The sequence below is a fragment of the Amblyomma mixtum genome, chromosome 2 (genome assembly GCF_055824585.1).
Source record: "Amblyomma mixtum isolate Tamu chromosome 2, ASM5582458v1, whole genome shotgun sequence".
Taxonomy (NCBI): Eukaryota; Metazoa; Arthropoda; class Arachnida; order Ixodida; family Ixodidae; genus Amblyomma; species Amblyomma mixtum.
In genome coordinates, this window is record NC_143013.1 from 63390698 (window position 1) to 63408555 (window position 17858).

Sequence of the window (17858 nt, forward strand, 5' to 3'; positions counted from 1 at the left end):
CTGATGATGACGATCGGATGGTTTCGCCCTTTGTAGCGAGCGGGCATTTCGGATTGCGCCGACCGCTACCTTGATACGGCAGTGCCCACGCGGACGATGCCACCATGACGCCGCTTCGTCTGAGACAGCTTTAGGCGCGTTTCCCCCGCAAACAACCGGCGTATTTTGATCTTCTGGTTGCCTCTGGAACTCACGTGTGTCTCGCTAGCAACCAAACTCCATCTAAATAGCCCACGTACCGCCGCAATTTCGGGTTCTTTACTAAAGTTACCATTGATGATTCGCCTCACCTCTGCGAGGCGCCTACGCAGCACCAATGAGAGCGCCCTGTCCGTCTCTCGTGCAGCACGCTGCCCCTGTACTGAAACCTGCTCTTATCGCCTTACTTTACCCCTACTGAGACAGCGCGATGCGTATCACACTGTTATGTGCGGATCAAGGCTCGAGTAATCACCTGTGTGCCCCTTCGGATCTTAAGGTTACTATAAGACCGCAGCCTCACTTAGTAACGTGAATGCCGCGGAAGCGGGCGTCACTGCTGCGTGTCGTTTGTGCGAAATTCGGTCTAGGGCCCCGCGTGTGCCCACAAATAAGATAATGAGCCACGACCAACACCAGTCAGCGATTGTAACTCCTTTGTCCGAGCTGCACTGCACCTGTGCTACGGGCTACATTTAAACATCGGTGTGTTTTACAGCACACGCGTTGCAACCCAGCAGCAGCATGTAGTACCTTCGGGGAAAGATTCACTATCCTTACGACGCCACACCGCGCTGCAAAACTTGCCATGAGCGGCGGTTTCCTCTCACTTTAAGCTGAGCAACTAGACTCCAGTGCAGAGGCAATTTGTTACAGGAAGACAAACAGAGCATTGCACTGCATCTGCGTCGGCCACCCTTAGGAGCAAGGCGAAAAGGAACAGTAACGCGAAACAGCGGTGGTACATTCACTCTTTCGAGCACGTTTGTTCGATAGCGAGGCGCAAATGAATCCCAGAGGCTGCAAATTTTCGAAGCATACGGGCTATTTTCGGTGAAAATGCGCCCACAGCTGGCTCACAAAAAGCGCCATAACGGGAGCACCGCCACCGCGGTTTCTGTGGTATCAAAGCACCGGTTTGCGCATTCCGAAATGCCCGCTCGCTACAAATGCCGCAATCATCATCATCATCATTGCCAGCCTGACTACGCCCACAGCAGGGCAAAGGCCGCTTCCATGTATCTCCAAGTAACACTGTCCTTTGCCAACTGCGGCCACCGTATCCCCGCAAACTTCTTAACCTCATCCACCCGCCTAACTTTCTAGCGCCCCCTACTACATTTGTCTTCTCTTGGAATTCACTCCGTTACCCTTAAGTACCAGCCGTTATCACGCCTCCGCATTACATGCCCTGCCCAAGCCTATTTCTTCCTCTTGATTTCAACTACGATGTCATTAACCCGCGTTTGTTCCCTCACCCACTCCGCCCTCTTACGATCTCTTAACGTGACACCAATCATTTTCCTTTCCATAGCTCGCTGCGTTGTTCTTAACTTAAGCTGAACCCTCTTTGTTAGCCTCCACGTTTCTGCCCCATAGGTGAGTACCGGTAAGATACAGCTGTTGTATAGTTTTCTCTTGAGAGATATTGGTAAAGTGCCATTCATGATCTGAGAGAACCTGTCGTATGCGCTCCACCCCATTCTTATTCGCCTAGTTATTAATGCAACAGCATTACTAGGCTATCTTCGCGGGTTTCTGTCCGCAAATAATGTGTCGGCAGCATTTGCGAGTAACTGTAAAAAGATATTGTCTAACAAGTTGTTATAATCGAAGGGGGGTGACATGAGGATTCTGGGCAAAAATATTGGTGCCAATCGGATCATTAGTTAATTATTTACAACCAGAAAAGCGACCAAAAGTGGACGTGGGCGGGGCTCGAGTGGCCTCAGATTTGAATCGCCGCAAGTGTCGTACCACGCGACGCCCCCACGTGATCCACCACGTATTGTACAATATCACCAGATGTGTGCGCGGAGCCAACGCGGCGCTAAATTTGAATGCCCGAATGAATACTTGGTAAAGATGGGGCGGAGGGGGGGGGGGGGGGGGGGGGGGGTTAAGTTAACCGAATTCTAATGCTTACGTAACAATTATAGAAATGTCGAGAGTCAATAGAGATGAACGAAGGTACATTAGGTATGAATTAAGGCGAATTAATTACAAATTAAGGTAGATTAATGTGGATATAATCTAATTTATCGATAGATTGGGGTGAATTAAGCTGAATTAGAAAATCAATTGTGAATTCATTGTGAATTAATGAATTATTTTGAATAACGCGAAATAAATACATCGATGCTTTCGCATTACTTCAATGTCGTTTCCGCAGTGACCTCTTAACGTTTTTCCCTCTCATGATCCAGATCAGCAGCCACTACCTGCATTAAGTAGTATTCCCTTACCACTTCCAGCACCTCGTTACCAATTGTGAACTGCTGTTCCCTTGCGAGACTGTTGAACATTACTTTGGTCTTCTGCATGTTAATTTTAAGTCCTTCACGTCTCCTTTCTTATCAGTTAAGGTAATGCTAGCGTTCTTTCAAGCTTCTGGTACGCTCGACGCGTCACAAGGCATTGCGTATACAGAGTGGCTAGTTTTGATAGCACAATCTCCCCTCCGTCGTTCAAGAGATCTGCTGTCCAAATCCTCACCACCTCACCAGCTGGTTTCACCATTTGCATTGCTCCTAATGCTTTCTTTACTTTCTCCTTCCCTACTGGCGCGATGTCCCATTGCTGTGCTCTACTGCCGCTCTCATTAATGTTCTGATTGTCATCGCTACTGTACAGATTTGTGTGTAACTCTTCGGCTACTTTAACTATCTTGTCTATATTGCTAATGACATTGCCCTCTTTGTATCTTAGCGCATACATCTCGTTTTTATTCATGCCTAGTTTTCTCTTCACTTCTTTTGGGCTACCTGCGCTCTTTAGAGCATGCTCGATTTTCTCCCTGATAAACTTCCTTATGTCGGCTACCTTGCTTTGTGTATTAACTTCGATAGCTCTACCAGTTTTATCCAGTTTTATTTTGTCCATAGGGTTAGACGCTTTCATGCTTTGGCGTTTCTGTAAATATCTAATAAGGACCGAGTAAAGTATCTCGGTATCACATTTACAGCGAAGTTGGATTGGACCGCACACGTCGACGCGATAACTGCCAAAGCTTCCCGCGTTCTCAACCTTTTTAAAAGAAACTTTAATCATACAACTCCACGCCTAAAAGAAACATTGTACGTTACGAATGTCAGGCCAATTCTCGAATATGAATGCGTATGTTGGGACCCGTTCACAAATATTTTAAAAGACAAGCTAGAACGAGTTCAGAAGCGGGCAGCAAGGTTCGTAACTGGGAATTATAACTTTAAGGTTAGAAGTTCTGAACTTCGGGAAGCTCTTGGTTGGAAGTTATTATCCCACCGAAGAAAAGTTTTTAGAATAAAGTTTTTGTACGACATTTACAGTAATAAAACAGGAATTAATAAAAGCCTCTATTTAAGGCAACCTCACTACGTTTCGAGTAGAAGGGACAATACCATGAAAATTAGAGGGTATAACTGCCGGATTAATACATTTAAATATTCATTTTTTCCCAACACAATAAGTGACTGGAACCTGCTGCCTAATGAAGTGTTTGAGAGAGAGAATTTCCAGGCCGTAATTGACCATGCAGTAATCTGATTATGCTGTTGTCATTGTTGGTTCTGCGTGTGGGGTGCAATCAGAATGCTTTTATCTTTTTGGAAGTTCTTAACATTTTTATGTAACTTTTCTTTCTGTTTTGTTCTCTTGTGCTGTACTGGATTTTACTGTTAATGTACTTACCCCCCCCCCCCCCCTACAATAATGCCTCTCAAGGCGCTGTAGGTACCTTGAATAAATAAATAAATAAATAAATTAGATTTTTTGTCTCTTTGGATAGCTTGCCGGTATCCTATCGAACCATCAGACCACACACTTCTATTGCATGCTCCGTAATGACAGCTGTGGGATTATCGCTGATTATGCCAATATTAAGATCGTCTCCCTGATTTAAGCCCAATATCTGTTCTGCAGCAATAACCTGAATTCCTCTACTTTGCCTCTTAACGCTAACTCGTTAATGGGCTTCCGCTTAAGTAATTTCTTCTGTTCCATTCTCAGGTCTAAGGTGATTCGGTACCTTACGATTCTGTGGCCGCTGCAACGCACCTTTCCAAGGACTTCCACATCCTCTACGATGCCAGGCTGAGCGCACATTATGAAGAATATTTCATTTCTAGTCTCACCATTGCGGGGCTCTTCCGCGTCCACTTCCTGCTCTTTGGTTTCCGAAAGAAGCTATTCATGATCCGTAAATTATTTCTACCTGCGAACTCTACTAATGACTCTCCCCTGCTATTCCTGGATCCTGTGCTATAGTCGCCTACCGCCTGGTTTCCGGCCTGCTTCTTGCCTACCTCCGCATTGAAGTCGCCCATTACTGCAGTGTTCTGTGATTTCACTTTGATAATTTCTGATTGCATGTCTCCATAAAACCTATCAGCGATATGGTTATCATGGCTTAATGTAGGCGCGTACGCCTGCACCACCTTCAGCTTGTACGTCTTATTTAGCCTAACTACCAAAGCTTCCACCGTCTGGTTAATACTATAGGACTCCTCTATGTTGCCAGCTATATCCTCATTTATGAGGAATAGCACACCTTGTTTTCGTCAGTCTGCTAATCCACGATACCAAAGTACGTGCCCACCATTTAGTATTGTATACGCCTTATCTGTCCTCCGAACCTCTCTGAGCCCTATGACATCCCATTGAATGCCCGCTAGTTCCTCGAACAGCACTGCTAGGGTAGCTTCACTGGATTAGGGTTCTAGCGTTAAACATTACCAGGTTCAGTTAGCAATGGTGGCCTGTCCGGAGCCAGAGATTCTTAGCCCCCTCCCCTCTGTCACAGGTCCCACTGCCGCCTTGGTCAGTTGCTCCGCAGCCGCTGGCGACTGAGGGCCGAGGGTTAATTGGTTTCGTCATAGAAGGTTGTTGCCAAGTACTACATCAGGGTGGCCAAATCCTCCTTAAATGAGGGAGTGCGTTGTCAGTACTAGTCACCAAGATCAGGCTGCACCCTAGGCTTTGTTGTGCAATTGCATCGACACTTGGAGTTTTTTTTTATTATTATTCAAACCCGGCGGACATTTGCGTGGCGCCTGTTTCGAACCCTGCTCCTCTTGAACGCAAGGCGGATGCTCTACCTCTACGCCATTGCTGCACCGCTCGCCATCGCGAAGGTGCTACATCCGGTCATAATCACCATTAACGTGTCACTGACTCGGGCCCATTGCAAAGCAAGTGGAGCATTCGGAGGGTGGCGCCAATTGGGGGCGTGCACATGCGCGCGGCGATTTTGAGCTTTCGTTTGGCTCGGCTAAGCGGCGCTGACTCGCAGTTTTTTCTAGTGCTGTGCGCTCCGTTTACGTTTATCCGCACCTATACGCCTGCGGCCCATGCGCCAGTGCTGCGTTTCTGCAGTAATGTTGTCAATGCCAACGCGTATTGCTCTACTGCCTTTTTGAAGCGATAGCTTCACTCTGATAGGTAAAGCGAGTATCACCGTGTGTGCAAAATGACCTTCTGGAGAGCTGCGTGGGCTCTGGTCTGACGTCACGGCTGGTGCTCGGAAAGAAAAGAGCAACCTGGGTCGCACAAGCCCCACAGGTGGCAGCACCTGGCATGGAAGGACACTAGCGCATCGCTTAACCGCTTGCACCACTGCGCCGGGAGTGGTACGAGGACACCTAGGGATCTATAAATGTAATGTCCAGAATTACCAATGCCGCATATATGGCCCTTAGCGAAATAAGGATGCGCTAAAAATGCATTTCGAACATATTCTGGTACTACAATACTTATTTAGCAATATTTGTCCCTATACTTAAACCGCAGTGCGAATGCTTTCTCAGTATACAAGGAGAAATATTTTGAACGCTCTAAAAAATACGTCAGAAATCCACTTTTGCCCGCTTGATATATTTATAATCAATTAAAGATGTACTCAAAATATACATTAAATATCTTAGATCAGCATAAAAATTGACTAAAAATTAAATTTAATACATTAAAAATGTTAGCATTTTAAGTCGAAGTTAATAATTAACCGCAAGGTAGCCGACATCAGGAAGTTTAACATGGAGAAAATCGAGAATGCTCTAAAAAGCGGAGGCAGCCTAAAACAGTGAAGAGAAAACTTGGCATAGGTAAAAACCACATGTATGCGCTAAGAGACAAAGAAGGCAATGCCATTTGCAATGTGGATAAGATAGTTAAAGTAGCCGATGAGTTCTACACAAATCTATACAGCAGCGATTGTAATCAGAATGTCGCTGAGAGAGGCAGTAGAGCACAGTAATGGGGCAACCCGCCAGTAACGAAGGAGGAAGTAAAGATAGCCTTAGGAGCAATGCAAAACAGGAAAGCAGCCGGTGAGGATCAGATAACAGCAGATTGGTTGAAGGATGGAGGAGAGAGTGCGCTCGAAAAACCAGCGACCCTGCATACGCAATGCCTTGTCACCTCGAGCGTACCTAGAGCTTCGAAAAACGCTAACATTATCTTAATTCATAAGAACGGAGACGTCAAGGACTTGAAGAATTACAGACCGATCAGCTTATTGTCAAATGTTATCCCTAACAAGGTCAGGACAAATTTAGACCTCAATCTACCAAATGGTCAGACAGGCTTTCCTAAGGATACTCGACAATAGACCATATTCACGCTATCAATCATGTGGTAGAGAAATGCGCAGAACATAAACAGCCCCTATATATAGCGTTCATTGATTACGAGAAAGCATTCGACTCAGTAGAAACCATAGCAGTCATGCAGGCATTGCGGAATCAGGGTGTAGAAGAGCGTCATGTAAAAATATTGGAAGATATTTATGACGATTGCAAAGCTACCATAGTTCTCCATAAAGTCAGCAATGAAATTCCAATAAGGAAAAGTGTGCGGCAGAGAGACACGATATCGCCTATGCTATTCACTGCCTGTTTACAGGAGATATTCCGGGGCCAGAAATGGGAACAGTGGGGGATAAGAGTTAATGGAGAATACCTAAGTAATCTGCGATTCGCTGATGACATTTCCTTCCTAAGTCATTCAGGACATGAACTGCGAAGCATGATCAATGAATTAGACAGGCAGAGCAGAATGGTGGGGCTAAAAATTAACATGCAGAAAAGCAATGTAATATTGAACAGTCTAGCAAAAGAACAGCAGTTCGCAATTGATGGACGATGCTGGAAGTAGTAAGAGAATATGTCTTTTTATGGCAGGTAGTGACAGCTCATCCGGATCATGAGACGGAAATAACTAGAAAAGTAAGAATGGGGTGGAGCGCAGATCATAAATGGTTCTCTCAGATCATTAATAGCAGTTTACCAATATTCTTGGTAACTGTTTACCAAGCAGTATACCAATTCCTCATGAGAAAAGTATACAACAGCTGTATCTTACCGGTACTCACCTATGGGGCAGAAACATGGAGGCTAATAAAGAGGGTTCAGCATAAGTTATGGACAACGCAGTGAGCTATGGAAAGGAAAATGATAGGTGTAACGTTGAGAGATCGGAAGCGGGCGGAATGGGTGAGAGAACAAACGCGGGATAATGACATCCTAGTTGAAATCAAGAGGAAGAAGTGGGCTTGGGCACGGCATTTAATGCGAAGGCAAGATAACCGCTGGTCCTTAAAGGTAATGGAGTGGATTCCAAGAGAAGGCAAGCGTACCAGGGGGCGGCAGAAAGTTCGGTGGCCAGATGAGATTAAGAAATCTGCGGGAATACGGTGGCCGCAACTGGCGAAGGACAGGATTAATTGGAGAGACATGGGAGAGGCCTTTGCCCTGCAGTCGGCGTAGTCAGGCTGATGATGATGTTGTTGACAAGTCGGCTTCACCAGGAGACATGTTAATGTTTTCAGCAGCAGAACTAATGACTGACCCGGCTATAAGCGATAAGCATGAGGAGCCCGTCCCTGAGAAGACGCGTAGTTCATCATCATCATCATCAGCCGGACTACACCACTGCAGGGCAAAGGCCTCTCCCATGACTCTCCAATTAACCCTGTCATTTGCCAGTTGCAGCCACTGTATCTATGCAAAGTTCTTAATCACATCAGCCCACCTAACATTCTGCTGTCCCCTGCTACGTTTGCCTTCTCTTGAAATCCACTCCGTTGTCCTTAACTTAAGCTGAACCCTCTTTGTTAGCCACCAAGTTTCTGCCCCATAGGTGAGTACCAGTAAGATACAGCTGTTGTATACTTTTCTCTTCAGGGATATTGGTAAGCTGCCATTCATGATCTCAGAGAAACTGCCATATGAGCTCCACCCCATTTTTATTCTTCTAGTTATTTCCCTCTCATGATGACGCGCAGTTACCAGCAATAAAAAGGTCTACGACATTGCAAGGTCACGTGTCGGAATGGGAACCCTAAAGAAGTCTCCACACAACATATGCCGACAGTAAGTGACGCTGCAAACAAGAAGTGCTCCTTCTTCAAGTGCCATGCTTCGCTTGCCTTTTATAGTACAGTATACGAGGTCTGTTAGAAAAGTATCCGACTTTTTTTTTTAGAATACCTGATGGATATGAAACAAGCGCGCTTGCATACGCCGACCTCGAACCTTCGTGCGCATGCACGAATTTTTTTCTGCCTGCCGATAGCGTCAGTCGCTGGGACGCAGCGTTTGAGTGAGGCAGTGCGCAATGCTCTCGTCAGTTTTTTATTCCGAGGAAAATGGCGAGGTGACAGGAGCAGTGCTACTGCATCAAATTTTGCCATAAACTGGGCGACATCTAAGTGGAAACCATTCCGAATATTCGGACGGCTTTCGGTGACGATGCTATGAGCAGCACACAGATTAACCACTGGTTCAATTGGTTTAAAGATGACCGCACATCGGTGGAGAGCGAGCCATGCTCCGATTGGCCATTAACATGCCGAAATGACCGGGTCATTGCCGAAGTGAACGCTGTGGTGATGCGGGACCGTCGTGTGACTATCCGAGAAATTACAGAAGAGGTGGACATGAGCAATTTTTCTGCACATTCCATTATCACCGAAGATTTTACTATGGGGAGAGTTGCGGCGAAATTCGTGCCGAAGCTGCTCACGGTGGAGCAAAAGCAGCTTCGTGTTGAAGTCTCACAGGACATGCTGGATTCCACAAACAGTGACCCCGACTTCATCAACACCATAATCACTGGTAACGACTCTTGGGTGTACGGGTACTACACGGAAACCAAATCCCAGTCGTCACAGTGGAAGCATTCCACGTCACGAAGCCCAAAGAAGGCCCGCAAAGTGCGCAGCAATGTGAAAGTGATGCTGACTGCTTTCTTTGACTCCATCTGTGTGGCACACCACGAGTACGCACCCCACAGGGTGAAACAATGACCAAAGATTACCACAGGGATGTCCTCCGTCGCGTACGTGATGCTGTGCGGTGCAAGAAACCGGAGTTGAGGTCAACAGGAAAGCGGCGCATCCATCACGACAATGCTCCTGCACATTCCTCGCACTTAATTCAGACTTTTTTTGGCGAAAAACCAGACTCCTGTAGTTCAACAGCCTCCTTACTCTCCTGATATGGCCCCCTGCGACTTCTGGCTGTTTCCCAAAATAAAGAGGCCATTGAAAGGAGCGCAATATCAGACAAGAGAGGACATTATGGCTGCAACGACAGCTGAGCTAAACTCCATTCCGAAAGGGGCCTTTTCAGAATATTTCCAACAATGGTAGCACCACTGGGAGAAGTGTGTGGAGTCCCAAGTAGACTACTTTGAAGGTGACTAGGTTTGCAACGCTCCAGTTATGCCAGTTTTTTTTCTTCGGCCAAAGGTCGGATACTTTTCTAACAGACCATGTATAGCCACCGACAGACGGCGCATTATCTTACCCGTTGAGGAGTTTTTTTGCGCATAGACTATGGGCCTTCAAATTGACGCACAAGTACCGTACTCGTCGAGTTCGAATCTAAGAGCGATATAGAACCGAACTGCTAGTCGTAACTTGCGTCAGGCATAGGTCACAAGTCGCACTGTCAACAAACAAATACACGAGCGTCTAAGGGAGCCGGTCGGCCTTGCCAGTCGGGGTGCTTTTTGCAGGCATGTTCTGGCCCGGAAGTACCCAAGGCGCGTTTGCCGGTATAATGCTATCACGTTTTCCACACGTGCTGTAAATGAGCGGTGATTTCTTTCCTGTTAGATGTTGCCATAAACGAAATGACGGAAAAAAAAGGAGAGTTTTCACTGCTCCCCGAAACGTGATTTCAAACCCTAGATTGTTCCATGTTAGGATGAAGTGGGATGCAAATTTGTTTACGCGGACTACCCGTTTGTTAGAATTTAAGTATACCTTAGACAAATTAATTGCGTATTTACAAAAGTATGCTTTAAATGCATTGCCAACATGCAAATGCGATTTCCTGAAACTTGATTTCTAACATTAGATTGCTCAACGGCAGCTTAAATTGGGCTGCCAATATGCTTACGCGGACTGCCCATTTGTAAGCGTCGAAGTATACTTTGGACAAATTAATTACGCTTTTATGAAAGTACACTTCAAATACATTGCCAGCACGCAAATCCCAATTCCGAAAAACGATTTCGAGCACAAGACTGTTCTACGGAAGCTAGAAGTGTGCTGCAAATGCGTTTAAAAGGACTGCCCGTTTGTTAGAATCGAAGTATACTTCGGACGAATTAATTTCATATTTACGAAAGTACACTTTGAGCACATTGACAGGGTGTTAAAACCGTATACATACTTTTTCACGTATTTGAAACGTGCTCGAAGTATTCTTTAAGTGAGGTATTTTTGGCAACTTTTAAGAATATATTTTGAATACCAAGCATGAAATTTCAGGAACCTATTTCCTACGTACTTTTAGTGCATTCATGAATACAAAATATTTTTCAACTACCATGTAAATATCCCACCGTATTTTCCTAACGTATGAAAAATCGCTAAGGGGAGCATTTACCCATTAGTGCTACCGCGTATTACCCTTAAGGCGGAACTTAAGTGTCCCATCATTTTTTTCTGAACAACGTTGTCCACACCAACGCATGCAGCGCACATCTGTCACTACCGCCATATGGCTCGAAGCGCGAATATTAGTTTGATAGCAGTGTTAGTTGATGAAGAAGACGATATCCAATGCACAGCGCGAGTGTGTGTTGCAGTCAAACTTGAGGGGTGATTGGCTGCAACGGTAGCCTAGTGCCCTCCTGCAGTGCCCAGCGAAGCTGATCTGTTCGCGCCGCATCGGGTTCGAATCCCCTTCTGTGGCCATATTTATTTTATTTATTTTGTCATTTTCTCGAGCTCACTCTCAAAATCAAGCTTCAAACAAACAAATGAGACTCTTTGACCTCCTGAAGTAGTGCTTTCACCCTAAAATTTGCAAGTGCCCCGTGCCATGTTCGTGGTCGTTCACGGTTGCGCCCAGGCGTGCACTGCGAATATTTCGTCGCAGCCTGCTTGTTTACCCTCCAGCGTCAAGTTAGCTACATTTGACGATTATGATACCCTTAGTATTCCGTCTGTGTCTCTTCATCCCCAACCGAGGGTGGACCCTGACTAGCGCGCAAATATTATCCGGATGATAAACAAATCCCTTTGTTTCAATTCATTCCGCCGTAGTGAAGGGCTCGAGAAATTTCGACCACCTGGGGTTCTTTAACGTGCACTGACATCGCACAGCACGCGGGCCTCTAGAATTTCGCCTTCATCGAAATTCGACCGATGAAGGCGAAATTCTAGAGGACCGTGTGCTCTGCGATGTTAGTCGAATTTGTGACCCCTGATGGACTTCACCGATTTAATTTGATGCCTTTTGGGTTCTCCAATGCGCCAGTGACTTTCGAACGATTTATGCACGCCATACTGCGTGGCCTTAGTGAAGTGGGAGGTATGCATGTTCTGGCTGAATAATATATTAATTTATGTGAAGATATTTCGCGAGCATCACGAGCGGCTTAATCTTATGCTGGGCTGCATTCAAAAAGCTGGCCTAATTTTAAGTTCTAAGAAGTGTGACTTCGATGAGTGCCAGTTTCTGGTGCTGATATATATAGTTGACCAGTACGGTATTCGGCCCTAACCGCAAAAAAAAATTCTGTGGTGGGCGACTTTCCACAACTTCAAAATGCAAAGCATTTAAGAAGCTTTTCAGACCTATGTTCATATCTCCACCGTTTCAACCCAGGATTCACCCACATTTCTCATCCTCTCACTTCCCTCCTGCAAAAAGAAGCTCCGTTTGTGCGGTCCCCGGTATGTGAGTCATCATTCCACAACGCAGGTTTCTGTTAACCCGTGGGTCTTTACGAGCCGTTTCGACCCGACTGCTACCACCGAGGTGCACACCGACGCCAGCGGCGTATGCGTCGGCGCGGTGCGTGTTCAGCTTCTGAACGGCGCCCAGCGTGTCATCGCAAATGCAAGCAGTACTTTTCCGAAAGCCGAATTCAAGCACGGGGTGACGGGCGTGGAATGTCTCGTATCATTTTTGCAGTCAACAAGTTTCAACCCTATCTATACGGCCGCCACTACGATGCTATCACCGTTCATCGCTATTCATGTTGGCTCTTTGGCCTGCGCGACAATCTCGTCGACTTGCTCGCTGAGCACTACCTCTCAAAGAATGCAAATTTTTATGTCGTATTAGAGCGGTAGTCGCCACGCTGATGCTCTTTTTCTCGCTTTCCTCTTCCTGACACAGCAATTGGTGAAAGGGATCTAGACGAATACCTCGCCCTTTAGCCGAGAAATTCACCGAGACCGTTGCGTCTCGCAACATCTCTGCCTCGCTGAGGAAGCCCATTGTGTTGATCGTCTGCGAACCACCACATGTAAAGGCCGTGTTAAGGTCCAGTAGGCAAAGCGCATATTTCGGTAACCTGCGGTGAGATCTGGTTTGGCTTTGCACTCTGTTACGCTGCCGAAGTTTGTATCAGAATTTCTTGTCGAAATACGCCGAGCCGTTTGCTGTCATCAGTCGGCTGAGTGACGTGACGTGCGTCATAGCGAAAGCGACCACTTCGAATCGCCGCTCAAATAAGACACAGATTGCTCATGGGGATCGAATGAAACGCTCCCAGCGTAGGTCGTCTTAACGCGCTCGAAGACGAGCTTAGACTGCCCGAGAGCAATGCCGTTTAAGCTGCACTGCGCAGCGCAGCGCATGAGGTAGATGAGGAGGAGGGCGCAGCGCAAGGACTCTAGTTGTAACTAGCCTGACAATGACCGTTTTCTGTTTTTACCCGTTCCTCGTTCATTCTGCTAATAAATCCGTCCCTTAACAATATAGAAACATTCTTCTGTGTCCCGAGTTACGTTGGGATCAGCGAATACAAGAGAGCCGACGCATGGGCTGCACGAGCTGACAATGATTAAAAAAGAAAGTCAACATTCCCCATGGGGACTGCATGAGTTTAAGAAGCAGTAAACTTACATAAATGAAAGGCACTTTGGGGCAATGAAGTAAGCATTAAACCGCACTTCGTGCGAACCCATCTTGGGAGAATTGAAGTCATGTAGCTGCCAGGAACGTTTGATCAAAGTAATCTTGTGCCGTCTACGCACTGGACACACGCACCTGAATCGTACCTTATTATGGACAAAAACAACACAAACCTCTCCGTGAAAAATTTGGAGACAAGCTCAGAATAAACCATATTTTATAGTTATAGACAACAACTTGGGAAACTAAGGAAAAATAATTTATTTTTTTTTTTGCAGTGACCACATTCATTTTCACAAATGTTGCTCTAAGATTAAAATCCACTTATTGATCTGTCGCATGTTTTTGGGTTCTTTAATGAAGGAAATGTCTTAAACTGCTGATTTGACAAATTGTTATCCATTGTTTTATTGGGGTTTAACGTCCCAAAGCGACTGAGGCTATGAGAGACGCCGTAGTGAAGGGCTCCGGAAATTTCGACCACCTGGGGTTCTTTAACGGGCACTGACATCGCACAGCACACGGGCCTCTAGAATTTCGCCTTCAAGGAATTCAGCCGCCGCGGCCGGGATCGAACCCGCGTCTTTCGGGTCAGCAGCCGAGCGCCGTAACCACTGAGCCACCACGGCGGGGCAAATTGATGTCCAATAAACGCAACAAACAGACACTTTGACCTCGTGTTTGGCGCATGAGAGTCATAGCAGCTGATGTGCTATAATATCCAAAACAACACAACGGTGATTTTTTAGGTAAAAAGAATTGAAATTGTATAAAACGTTTTCATTTCATAACGATGTTTTTCGTAGGCTCATAATAAACAAAAATGCTCCTGCTGTGTCCGGAAAAAGAAACATGAATAATTTGTATGTCTTCAATAAAGCGTATTTCTGCACTCGTCCCCAATCAGAGGGTTGTCAAACGACTATGGAAGTTCTTTCCTGAACAATAACGAAAAAAATTACTTCCGACGGCGCAATAAACAGCCATACATTTTTAGGAAGAAATGGCGAAAGTTCGAACGCTAGTCCTGGTGCATTTCACACAGAATAACCTCTAGCAAAATACTATTTTTAATGCAATTGTACTCACTTCAGCTATTATAATGAGTCCTTTGATAGTATCGACCCACTAAAATAAATATAACGGAGTAAAAAGAAGCATTATAGGAGCTTGCAAAGATGTTACGCTTCATTTTAATGCCTGCTCAGCTGCCTGTGTTTCCTTGGCAGGGACGTAACTTAAATGTAGAAGCTATCCGCACGGAGTCTAAAAGTATTCGAATTCAGAGGTAGCCCGGAACACATGGAAAACACTTCTACAGTTATTCAAAATCCATGTTATACGTTAGCAGTACTTCAGGTTGGCTTCATGACATGTTTTCTTTTACTCAGGTATAAAAAGTGCGCATTGTTTTAGTTTTCGGGACACTGATCTATCTTGCAACATTTCTAGCACCAAACGCTAGTTGCAATTCTTGATTAATTTGAGGCGGTTATTTTATATTTGGCGCGTATAAAGTCTGCTTTATGGTGCCTAGAACAGTATGTTTATTTTGTTTTTGCCCGGAAGTTTGGTCTGCAATTACGTGGAAAAGAAGCCAATAAAGGCAGTGTAACCGTAAAAAGCAAAAGCGATAAATAAAGGAAATTTCTCACCTTCCTGTACGGCGGTTGTGCACTTCTAACCCGCTCGCCACCTGCTTCGCATTTACCGATATCATCCAGAAGAACAAGACCCAAACTCACGACAATCAAAATGCAGCGCATTATGCCGAGCACTATGTAGTCAAGCAGAAACACGCACCTTCTTGCGAACAAGAGGGAGCTCTCAAGGCAGTTGTATGGCTTTGTGAGCTGAAGAAACCGGACAGATTTATTTATAAAGGTTCCTTGCGTCAGCCAGAACTGAATTTTATTCTAATTTATTTTCCTTCTCCATTGAACGTCATCCACTGGTACATTCCATGGCAGGCAGCTCAGTGTTTTGAGAAATCAACACGACAACTCATGCGTCCCATTCTGTTTCATCCCATCAATCGTAGGCGCGGATACGACATCAACATTTTATGGCCTTAAAGCGCAAATAATATATCAGTCTTCATGTCAGAAGCCTGCAACACACTCGACTAGCGTCATTTGATTGGATTCCTCACTGGTAGGTGATGTATTGCTAATGGTGCCATCAGAATAATTCGCTCCACCCCAGGAAGAAAAATTGAGAAATATAGCTCTTTTCACTAGCTTCCTTAAAAAAACTCAAATCTCTAACTGCGCTACGGTGACGGTTTGTATTTGTGCTGTTCTGTTTTCAGGTGCCCGCGGCCTTTAACTTCAATATTTATTAACACCCAATTCTCCGGAAGGTGGACTGACTTTGCAATGACGATTCTCCAAAGATTGAGGAGTAGATTCTTCCGTGGCCCCATCTGCAGAATTAAACCTCATTAGGCCTGAATCGTCTTTAAAAAAATGAACCGAAATTTCCACGTCTCTGCTTCCCGCTCTCTGTTTAGCAACCGTATGACTGTTTTTTTTCCATCTTCAGTAGTCCATTATTGGAACAGCTAGAAGTCGTGCGGAGGCTTGTGAAGACCAGTGGGGCTGGCAGGCATAACTGATACCACGTGTCGTGAAATTGCCTTAAAATAGGGAACCCAAGCTGAAGTTTGCCGTGTCCATTGCAGCGCCGTAACACACAGCATAGCGAGAGGAGCAAGCAGTTTTGGGGGCGCTCTTGGTGCTATTCCACGCCACCTTCCTGAGCTTATTGGCGTGAGCTTCTGCGCTCTGTTGAAGCCACACGTGGTGCCTGTCAGCTATCTGGGTTATGTCTACAGAAGCGAGGCAAATAGTGCTATCAACCACACGCGGGCTTCTAATCGTTCAGAATGTGCTCTCAAGTTTGCAGCGGCCCAAGCGACTGACGGCAGCAGTTTTTAGGCACATAGTGGAATAACTGCAGTGCCACCTGGGCAGCGCAGGTTCTCTATAAACATGACGCTGACACTACTGGGTTTAAAACACCTGCGGCTATTCTCTTGACGTATCACTGACGTAGTGAAGGACTGCGAAGTAATACCCCGTGTCATTCTACCAAGGGAAATATTACCCTAGTGACAAAGAACCCTTTTAATGGAATGAAAGTATTGACGTAGTCTTCATGTTGTTTATTTGGTCGACGGAGTCTTTCATTTTTGCACGGATGTGAGTGACTATCAGTACATGCCCTGATCTTTTCCGGGCACATAGAAACCCCCTATGATAATAAAACTGAAACGGACGCCGACCAAAAGGAAACAAAACTACAAAAACAAAGAACGACGTTTCGGCTCTCGTACGGCCTTGTTCATAATGAGATGAAATATGTAGTGCGTCGGGATTAAATGCGCTTGAAAATAGGGCGCAGGTAGCGTGCGTATACTGAGGTTAGATTTATAGTGTTGCGATTGAGGGTGTGATTAGTGGTTTGAATGATTATTGATTCGAGGTGAAGGCGACGGGACAGATTTTTTTTCAGTTGCCAGCACGTGTGCCCTACCCCAGTCGATGTCGTGGCCGGTTGATACGGAGTGTTAGATGATAGCATTAGAGTTCACTTTTTCGTTTCTAACATCGTTACAATGTTCCTTTAGGCGCCTTTTAAAATCACCAGTCTCGCCGATGTAGACGCTGTCACAACTGAAACACGGGACGCTGTAAACAACACCAGGGTATACTTCCTTGGGAAGAACATCTTTGACGCTAACCAGCGCATGTCGTATTTTTCTTGCCAGGATATGGGCAACATGAATTATGAATGTGCGCAGAATGCGTGAAGGCTTCGCTTATTCGACGTGTTTACGGAATAGCGGCACGTTTTAGAGGGGACGATACGGGAGCTTCACGTGTCGGGCGAGGCAGCAGCTTCTTTTCAAGCGTATTTAATTCCATTGCACTACTTAATTCATCGCATTATGAACAAGGCTCCCTTACGGGAGCCGAAACGACGTTTTTTTTTGCTTTTGTTTCGCTTTTTTCCTTTTGGTCGGAGTCCTTTCAGGCTTAATTATGATTGTCCCCGACCAGAAGAGATTTCGTTCAACTCTCGACTTCATAAACCCCCTATTCACAGCGCATGGTTGCATCTGTGCTTCGATTGTAATATTTGTCCCGAAATCTGACTGAAATTTACACGACGTCTTGTGGCATTTTATAGCATAATATTTGTATTCTCTTTTAGATGTCATATAAATTGGACTACTACGGGTCTGAACATGTATCCATAGCGGTCACCATGAGTCATGTTTGCAGAAGGGCAGCTTTGCTA